We start from the raw sequence: 10248 nt of genomic DNA on the forward strand, positions 1-10248 counted from the left end.
CCTTCGCCTAATTTCATTACTTTACACTTTCCTGAGTTGAACTTTAGCAGCCATTTTCTAGACCATTTCTCCAGATCAGGACGAGGGAACACACAAGGGGTGGGACCAGGACGACACAAGATAGTGTACAACTATAGGAGTCCAGAGGTCAACGAGTTAGTGGGTACAAACAGGGGCGTACAGAAGCCATTAAGCTAGTGGGTACAACCAGGGGGAAACGGACAGAAGGCAGCAACCCGTCTCAGACAGATGAACCCCCTCCCTCCCCCCCCTCCTTCCGCTAGGCCCTGTATTGACCCGGCTTTACGCTCCTTCACCCCCCCTACCCCAGCTCTCTCTCTCTCTCTCTCTCTCTCTCTCTCTCTCTCTCTCTCTCTCTCTCTCTCTCTCTCTCTCTCTCTCTCTCTCTCTCTCTCTCTCTCTCTCTCTCTCTCTCTCTCTCTCTCTCTCTCTCTCACACACACACACACACACACACACACACACACACACACACACATAAACACACTTGTACGTCAGTAACTTGTTCAGTAACTGGTGGGAAGCAGGTCAGCTGTTTCCCGTTAAAAGTGCGACGTATAAGTTAAAATTAAAGCTCACTAATGTTGACGTTTTCTATACATCGGCCGCGATAGGTTAGGTGGGTTGCTTGGGTTCGTACGTTTCTGATTAGGCAAAACATTTCCATTTTTTTACAGCGTGACAAATTGAGAGAACGAGCCGAGTCATCAGAGGGAGACTGCGTGAGGTTCTGCTTTACTGCGCGTCCATGCGCATGCACCTGTGTGCGCATGCACCTGTGTGCGCATGCACCTATGTGCGCATGCACCTGTGTGCGCATGCACCTGTGTGCGCATGCACCTATGTGCGCATGCACCTGTGTGCGCATGCACCTATGTGCGCATGCACCTGTGTGCGCACTTGATATGTTTGTATTGACGAGGCAAGCCTCAGCTCTCGGGGCCTGCTTATCAGCCACTGTTCGTGGATTTAAGACTGTTACCTAGCAGTAAAATAGGTACCTGGGTGTTTGTCAGCTGTCACGGGCTGCTTCCTGGGGGTGGAGGCCTGGTCGAAGACCGAGCCGCGGGGACACTAAAGCCCCGAAATCATCTCAAGATAAAATAACCTCTCGAAGATGTAAATACCAAGACAGTACTTTAGTTTAAATTTAAGCTGGAAAAGTTCCTCTGAGAACACTGGGGGGAACCTTTGAACAGCCGGCAGCTTCCTGTCTGCGTCGAAGCCACTAGAGATGGTGGCCCTCAGGTAAATTCAGGTAAGGTGAATATATTTTGTAAGGAGTGTTTCCTTATACTATAACTCATCTGAGTTTATTGTTTACACCCGTGTCCTCTTCTCCTGCCCTCCTCATAGGTCCTGGGACAGGATTCATCATTTACGTAACCACTTACGACACCTGTAAATCTTTCCTAAATCATGGCGGGTTTGTTTACATTTATTAAGCAGTTTATGAGCTCCAAAGAACTGTACGAGGTTGTATATCACAATAATAACCTTTGGTTGTGAAGTTTCTAAGCTCGTAATAAATACAGGTTAAGTCATTATCGAGAAAAGATGTATAGGTTTCGTAATATGTTGTGTAAATGCTTGATGAATCCTGGCGTAATTGTAGTATACCTCTGGACTTTCTCATATTTTGCTTTTTTCTTAAGCGCGAATTCCTCACTGGGGCAAGATTAAGCGACTCCCAGGAGATGGAGACGCCACTGGAGAAAGCCTTCAGGAAGATTAACATCATCTCATTATACATAAGAAAAATGTAAGGAAATATAAGGTTTATGAATGAATATTTCACAAAACTAGAGATTTTCCAGCGACCAGCTAGTTGCTTATACTTGTGTCGTTGAGTTTATTGATTTATTGGTATTTATTTATATATAAGAAGGTATATTGGGTTTGTTAGAGGAGATAACATTGGTGATTTTACATTCTTGCAAAGTCACTAACACCTATGGTAGATCCGTATTTGTTCTGCAAGTATAAAATAAAATAAAATCAATTGTCAAAATTCAAAATGTTTATTCAGGTAAAAGTACATACATAGAAGACGAGTTACAAATATAATATTGGATCTATAGATAGAGCAAGCACATACAATATCTAAATACGCATATAGCGTTTCGGGGCAAATCCTTTAATTTCAAACATATTAGAAAAGAAAACAAAAAACTTTTAGTGGTTAAGTCTGTTAAATACCACGAATCACAACAATAATTTGGGTCACAGGTGAATATAACATCAATTATAATTTAGAATTATAACTTTGTTCATTTCACTATCTTCACTTCCCCCTCCCTCCCCCCCCCAGGTAACACAATCAAAGAAAACGGTGAGCGTGTAAGAGGAAGAGAAGTGACGGTGTGACGTCATCACAACACTGTTCCGAACCTTAATGGAATCTGACCCATATATCAATCAGGTCAACCCATGTGTTGCGTTGACAAAAGGGTCGCCCATGTTAGAATCGGTGAACGCCCTAGTAATATTGTTGAAAACATCTTTATAACTTATTAAACCAAAGGTCTTTTCATGTCAGAAGAACGGCAGAAACTGGATCTATATATGAAAACTCTTTCAGGACAAAATTTAAAGTAAAACTAAAGATATTTGTAGTTGTATAAAAGTTGCATTTTTCATCGGTCGTAGAGCCGGAAATCCGCAATATTCATCTCAGAACAATGCTTATTTCACGCAGAATCGTTAATAAACGTAAGATTTTTATACGTCTCAAGAAAGATAGAAACATAATCTTCATTTTAAATGCCTTACCATGGGCATATTTGTATTTAAAGCGAAGATACGTGTATTTTTCTAATCGGCGAGCTCCGATCCCGCACAGATCGAGCAACGGAGTAACTCTCTCTCAGAACAATGCTTATTTCACGTAAATTCGTTAATAAACGCAAATGTTTTTATATGTGTTGAGAAAGATAGAAATATAAGCTTCATTTTAAATACTTTACCATAGATATATATAAAGTTCTAATGAAGATACATGTGTTTTAATAATCGCCGAGCTCCGACCCCGCACAGACTGATCGACAGAGCAACTCTCTCTCAGAACAATGCTTATTTCACGTAAATTCATTACTAAACACATATGTTTTATATGTCTCAAGAAAGATAGAAATATAAGCTTCATTTTAAATACTTTAACATAGACATATATAAAGCTCAAGTGAAGATACATACGTTTTTATAGTGGCATTCAGTAGCTTGTCGGTCATGGAATGCAGAAGCCTACGCACTTGCCAATATAGTGTGTAATTAACAAAGATACGCTTATAAAGCCTAAAATATTATATGCCTTCAGAAAGACAGAGATATGCTCGTTATTGTGAGTGCACCAAAGGAAATATATCTTGTTGGAGGACAAAGATATATCAATTCTAAAATAAGTTTCGACTCTCGCTCGGGCGAGAGATAGCGCGACTCTCGCCCCATCTATTGGAGATTCTGTTCACCTAATGACCCAAAGCTACTCAAAGCCTCCTAGCATTACTTAAATAATGAAGAAATATGGTATATTTATTCAATATAATGTTGGTGCTTAATGCAGAACACGAGAAAACATATATTTACTATAAAATAATATACTTCCATTATGAAATAAGTAAATATGTGGCCTCATAGGAAATCAACGGTCCAGGTGTCAATGTTGTGGAGCGACTTATCCAAGATATATTGTTGTCTGGAAAGTGTTTGTTGGCATATCAACCTTCTGTACACAGTGATCCAATCGTCGCACTTCTCTCCTTAATGATCGCAAATTAGTTTATTATATTAACAAGTAGAATACGTATTTCTAATAATATCTAACATAACTAGCCAGAAAATATTTAAGACTTATTGAAAAATACATGTCTGGAAGTTAAATCGACTTCATAGAACAATAGTGTTGGTCTATACTAATCGTTATTCGTTAGTATGCGTTCGCTACTTAAAACATTGACTGTACTGATGTAAAATCTCCCATGTCTCTTCGCACATGGAACACCGAACCTTACACACTCTCTGATATATTGTTTAATTAATAGAGATTCACTAATAAAGCTTATAATTGTATATGTTATCAAAAAGGCATAGATAAAGTCGTTCTTACGTTTTAGTCACAGAGATTAGATATTAGTAAAGTAAAGTTCATTTTATTCAGGAAAGTACATAAATAGTCGATTTACAAACATAATATTGGATTTATAGATAGAGCTAGTACATACAATACCTTAAGCCACTAGTACGCATAGCGTTTCGGGCATATTATTGAGAGAGGAAAGATATTTATATTTAAACAATTTTTGTTTTTTTTACCGACGCTCTCCCTATTGATGAGAACTACAACCTAATGAAGATAAATGTTAATTTTATGTAGATACTGTAATAAACGAAAGTTTTTAATGTCATCAGAGAAGCAGAAATATAGGCAAATTTTAAATCCCTTGTCATAAATATAACTAAAGTGAAAGCAAAGATATATGCATTTTGATAGTTACAAAGACAGCTCTTTAACACGGGTGGAACACGAACAAGCAGTTGTATCCAGACCACGGTTGTGTGCGGTCGCTAGGTTGGCGCTCTTGGCGTCCGCTGATTGGTGGGAGGTGGAGGATTGCCCCACACTCTTCGTTTTTTGCACGTGGTGATACAGGATATTGTGCATTTGTTCTCGATTATTGACAACGTCGAAGAAATGGCTGAGGCGGTATGCCCAAGTGGCAGTGAGGAGGACAGACAAGATGATAATCGACCGTTTGAATTAGTAGTGAACAAAAAGAAACGGAGAAATAATAACAGACAGCGAGACAGTGAGAGTGACGATGAGATTGCAAAGAGACCAAAGAATGAGACCCTACTCAGCAAGACTCAAGACAAGACAAGAAGGAAGAGGCTGTTGTTCCCTACAACATGCCAATTGAATTTCCACCAAAAGCTAGAGTGGACGGTACGTTTGGCTAAACAATGTTTGGAATACGAACCACTTTTCAAGGAGGGTCTTCACCGGCCCTACATAACAGTTGGGACTGAACAGGCCGTGGAACGCCTCACGACGGTTGGATTTGAGAATGTAGTGATGGTTCCTCCAGAAGAAGGTATGTTGCACACAAAGATCATAGTATTCAAGTTTCCAACTTATTTGGATCCTGACTGTCTTCTTCTTAACAATGATAATGTTGTCTGGGCCAAGAGGAACAGTGTTCGTGGTGACAAACGAAGCCAGGTTGTTGCCTTGGTAAAGGGTGAGGCGCCGGAGAAAATTTTTGTGCAAGGACTAGGCTATAGGAACGTTGCAAAATACGTTGAGGAGCCTATACTGTGCATGAAGTGTTCACGTTGGGGACATATGGCATGGAAATGCCAGTTTGACCCCAGGTGTCGGTATTGTGGGAAAAATCACGACTCACGAGAGTGTAGAGTCAAGATTGAAAGAAGTGAAAAGATTATCCCATTTTGTTGCAACTGTCGAGGCAGCCACAATGCTGGTTCCTCTCTATGCCCCATGAAGCCTCATCTGAAAGAGACTAGAACGGGTCCTACAAGCAGGATAGATGTATCCTCGCAGCAAGGAAAAATTGTGCAAGAGGAACATGGAGGAAACAGTTGGAAGCCAACGGCAGCCCCTATGATCAATGTGTGGGAAAAAGGGACGGAGAAAGTAAAGGCGAGCTTAGGGAAAGTACATCATGCAGTGGAAAAACTGAAACCTTGTGACGACAAGGTTCAGGACAATATGGTCACCTCTGAGGTTGGTAATCAAATTTTGGAGTATCTAAAAAAACTAGATAAGAGGATTGAGGCATTGGAAAAATTGGCTATGGAAGGTGGACGGGGTAAAGATGGTGGTGAAACAGGACGTGTAATTGAAAGTAAAACGAGACGTGAAATGGAAAGTGAAACGTGCGTAGAAGAAAGTAATGATGTGCATGAGGTAACGATGATAGAGGATAGTCAGGAGAATACACTTTCTAGTAGTGTTAGCGGTGTTCAACCTCCTGTTGTGACAAATGGTGAAAGAACGGTTAAAGTAAAACGGGTTACAGAAATAACAAAGAAAATAGATATGAAAAATATTACCTTCGATGTTAGTAGTAGTTGTGAAGGTGAGGAGAAAGAAAAAATGTTACGGTGTTGGAAGGAAGTTTCTAAGGTACTCTTGTATCTCATGGAATGTGACGGACAGGGCAAAGGTAGTTTTATTATTAATCATGGATGAAAGTAAATTGAGAATATTATCTTGGAACATTAATGGATTAAAAACTAGAGCAGTGGATGTACACTATTATACTCTTAGAGAGGATATTGACATAGTAGCACTCCAGGAAACTGGGGATAGGGATGGTAGCATACTGAGGCTAAATGGCTATAGAGGCTTTCACTTATATGCTGATGGAGGAACTAGGGGGGTCTCATGTTATGTCAAAAGTACCATACCTGCCGAGATAACTGGAATCCCTCAGAGATATAGAGGTATTGAAAGTATTAGCTTGCGGATACAATTAAAGGACCGAGAGTTAAATTTCATTAATCTATACATCTCTGATAGCTCCCTTGATTTACGATACTTGCCAGATTCCTTCTTTTCTGAAGATACACTTGTGGTAGGGGATTTTAATGCCAGACATCCAGCTTTAGGATCAAGGGGTAAAGCAAATAGGAATGGTTGCAGATGGTACCAGTTTTTGCAGGAACATGAAGATGTTCAACTGCTGGGCGAGCCCTCTCCTACTCATTTGAGGGGAGGGAGATTAGATTATGCTTGTTTAATAAATGCTGAGGGCATAGAGGGGAATTGTCTTACTGTGGATGAAATGCTAAGTGATCATTTTGCATTACAAATACAGCTTAAACTAGATAAAAAGCATGCCTGCCTTCAGAGGAAAAGGTTAAAGTTTAATGAGGGAGAATTAAGGGGTCTTGTCGGCCATATTAAATCTTGGTATGATACTTATAAGCCGGTTTCGGCAGAAGCATTTTATGAAGATTTAATTAAGGAGGTAGATGTATTTAATGCAACATTGAACCGGAAACCATCTAGTATAAAAAGGCATCCCCCCAGAAAAGAAAATTATACACATGACAAGATGCTTAAGGGGTGGACATTAACAATGAGGAGAGCTCACAGGGATTGGAATAGGAATGGTAGGACTGAGGAAGGGAAGAATGCTTTACTGGCAGTTGCTAGGCTGTGTGGGGAGAAGAGAAAGGAAATTAGGAGCAAGTATTGGCAGGAATTTGCAGAGAAAGTTGGGAGTAACAGAAACTTGAAGGAAATCTGGCAAGACGTAAATAAAATAAGGGGTAAAAAGCACAATTTTGTTGCACATCCAGACCCGCAAGGAATTGCAAATGAGCTCGTAAATAAATGGGCGGAAGCTGCCAAACTTAGTTCATTACCCGCTGTAACGAGAGAGTCATTAGATTCTTGGAAAGATCTAAGAAAGGATTTTATACTTATAGCAGGTAACAGTGGTGATGTCACTTGCACAGGTATTACCAGAGAAGAACTAATAACGGCGATTAAAGTTGGGAAATCTACCGCACCTGGGGAGGATGGAGTAACTTATGAAATACTTAATGAACTTGCCACTATGACGAAAAGCCCACTTTTAGACCTCTTTAATATTAGTTATAAAGAGGGCAGTATTCCCAGTAAATGGAAAAAAGCTATGATCATCCCTATCCCTAAAGCCAATGGAGAGTATAGACCTGTGTCTTTAACCTCGTGTTTTTGTAAAATGATGGAGAGGATCATTTTAAATAGACTTTTATATATAATAGGTGATCAGCTGTCTAGTAATTTGTTCGGGTTCCTCAAAGGAAAAAGTACCTCTGATTGTATTATTAAATGTCTAGCTAATGAAAATGATTATTATAGAATTTTCATTGATTTACAAGGAGCTTTTGATAAAGCCAACAAAGAGGTTATTTTATATGAATTAGCTAGTCTTGGTGTTAAAGGGAAATTATTGCGCTGGATAGGGGATTATCTTTACGAAAGGAAGGCTCAGGTGTGGTATCAAGGTTGTATGTCAGGTGTGAGGTCTTTTGAACTCGGCACACCTCAGGGAGGAGTTTTGAGTCCCACCCTGTTTAATGTACTAATGAATAAGATAGCATCTGAGAGATACTCAAATGGGGTAACTCCGATCATATATGCCGATGATATTTTGTTTCAGGGCAAAGATATTTCAAAGGTTCAAACAGTGTTGGACAATTTTGGAAACCTGTGTCACCATATGGGATTGGTGGTTAATGAAAACAAAACTAAGTTTGAATGTAGAAGTCGGAGCCCCATTGTTTTGAAAATAAACGATAAAAATATAGAGAGAGTTAATATATATAAATATTTAGGCATATATGTTGGATATACCCATGAGAGTTTGGAAGCTGAGATGAACAGACTGTTGGGTCAATGTCGGAAGAGATTACAACCTCTGAAGGCTTTGGCATGCTGTGGAAAGGGAGTGGGAGTCCCTGTGCTACGAATGTTATACTTGAGTACTGTAAGATCTCTTATTGATTATGCTGCACCTGTCATTTCTTGTTTTGGTAAAGGTAGGATGGGCAAGTTGGAGAAGGTACAAAATGAAGCAATGAGAATTATCTTAGGATGCCCAAGAAATGCTATGATTGAGATAATGAGGATGGAGTTGAATCTGCAGAGTATTGGGGATAGAATTTCAGAGATAAATGTAGCCTCTGCCATTAGATTAATGAGAGGTGGGGGAGCTAATGAATTAATCCTCTCGGTTCAAAAGGTGGGAAGTAGTGAACAGTGTATGATGAAGAAGAGAGTATATATGAACAAATTATGTTATAATGTTATAAAGTATGATGTTATTACAGAGTGTATTGCTGTGCCCAAGAGAAAATTTACACCACCATGGGAGGATTGTAATGTAGATGTAGTAATTACTCCCTTGCATAAGAAAAAAAGTATGTATGAAATAGGAGAGCTGAGGGCAACATATGATTGTATAATTAGAAAACTGCCTACGGAAAACACTCTACATGTATATTGTGATGGGTCAGTAGCTAGGGATGGGAAGGCAGGATGTGGAGTCTTGATCAGGGAGTACACTGACATCGGCACTGTAGATACTGTTATTGGACGCCGCTTAACTGACAATGTCTCTTCAACGCAGGCTGAACTCCAAGGAGTATTAGCAGGATTACAGGAAGTAGTCAAATGTGGTAAAAATGCTTGCTTCTTTATTGACAGCAGAGGAGCGTTAGAGTCTTTAAATAGCAGACGCCCAGTATATCAGAATATTGTGATAGAGTGTAGAGAGAATGTTAAGAGATTAGAAAAAACTGGGTATAAAGTAAGATTCATGTGGATCCCTTCACATGTGGGAATACTGTTGAATGAGGTAGTTGATGACATAGCGAAGAGAGCCACTGAAAAAACTCTTGTTGATGTTGTATGTCAGTTAACCTTGAAACAAATAAAAACAAGACTCAAGGTGATTCAGGAGGGTGAAGAAATGATAAAGAGAATGGCATTGGTGGACAGTAGTAACACACTTAAGAATTATGCAATAATAAATACAAATTCGTCCTTCACTTATGGTAAAGGAAAGTCTACTTGGAAGGATTCAATTTACATGAGATTACGATTAGGATATAAATATATCTGGCAATACGGTGTTGATGTCAGTGAAAAAGATAAGGAGTGTAAATTATGTAGTATGCCGTCCGCCCACACCTTAGAACATTATGTATTAGAGTGTCACCTTATTGAAAAATATAGAAATAAGGAAATAAATAGTGTACCACATCAAATTGTTTGGATGTGCGATAATGGTATAATAGACAGCATACTTAGGAGCTACAAGAATTTTGCCCCAAGAATGTAACAATTATATGCTGTACTTGCTGTATGCTATGTTAAATGGGATTTTTGTACTGCTATATGTCTATTTGTACTCACTGAATTTGTGCGCCCCTTGAGGGACTTGAAGTAGAGGGGGGTAGAAATAGCCTAAGCTACTCTATCCCTTTGAGATGTATTTATTGCTTATCTCAATAAACATACTTGAACTTGAACTTGAACACGAACAAGGGGAACTTAGTACCCAAATGAGCCACAGAGATATTAGAAAGAATTTTTTCAGTGTCAGAGTAGTTAACAAATGGAATGTATTAAGCAGTGATGTGGTGGAGGCTGACTCCATACACAATTTCAAATGTAGATGTGATAGAGCCCAATAGGCTCAGGAACCTGTA

The 10248-nt window shown here is 39.3% G+C and overlaps 1 protein-coding gene across 5 annotated transcripts in view; it reads right to left on the bottom strand.

Moving 5' to 3' along the window:
* The window catches only part of LOC138359177 (uncharacterized), a 271321-nt gene that overhangs the window by 241901 nt on the left and 19172 nt on the right, over window positions 1–10248 (bottom strand). The gene's annotated exons all lie outside the window — the stretch shown is intronic.

This window comes from Procambarus clarkii, chromosome 89 (assembly GCF_040958095.1).
Source record: "Procambarus clarkii isolate CNS0578487 chromosome 89, FALCON_Pclarkii_2.0, whole genome shotgun sequence".
Classification (NCBI taxonomy): domain Eukaryota; kingdom Metazoa; phylum Arthropoda; class Malacostraca; order Decapoda; family Cambaridae; genus Procambarus; species Procambarus clarkii.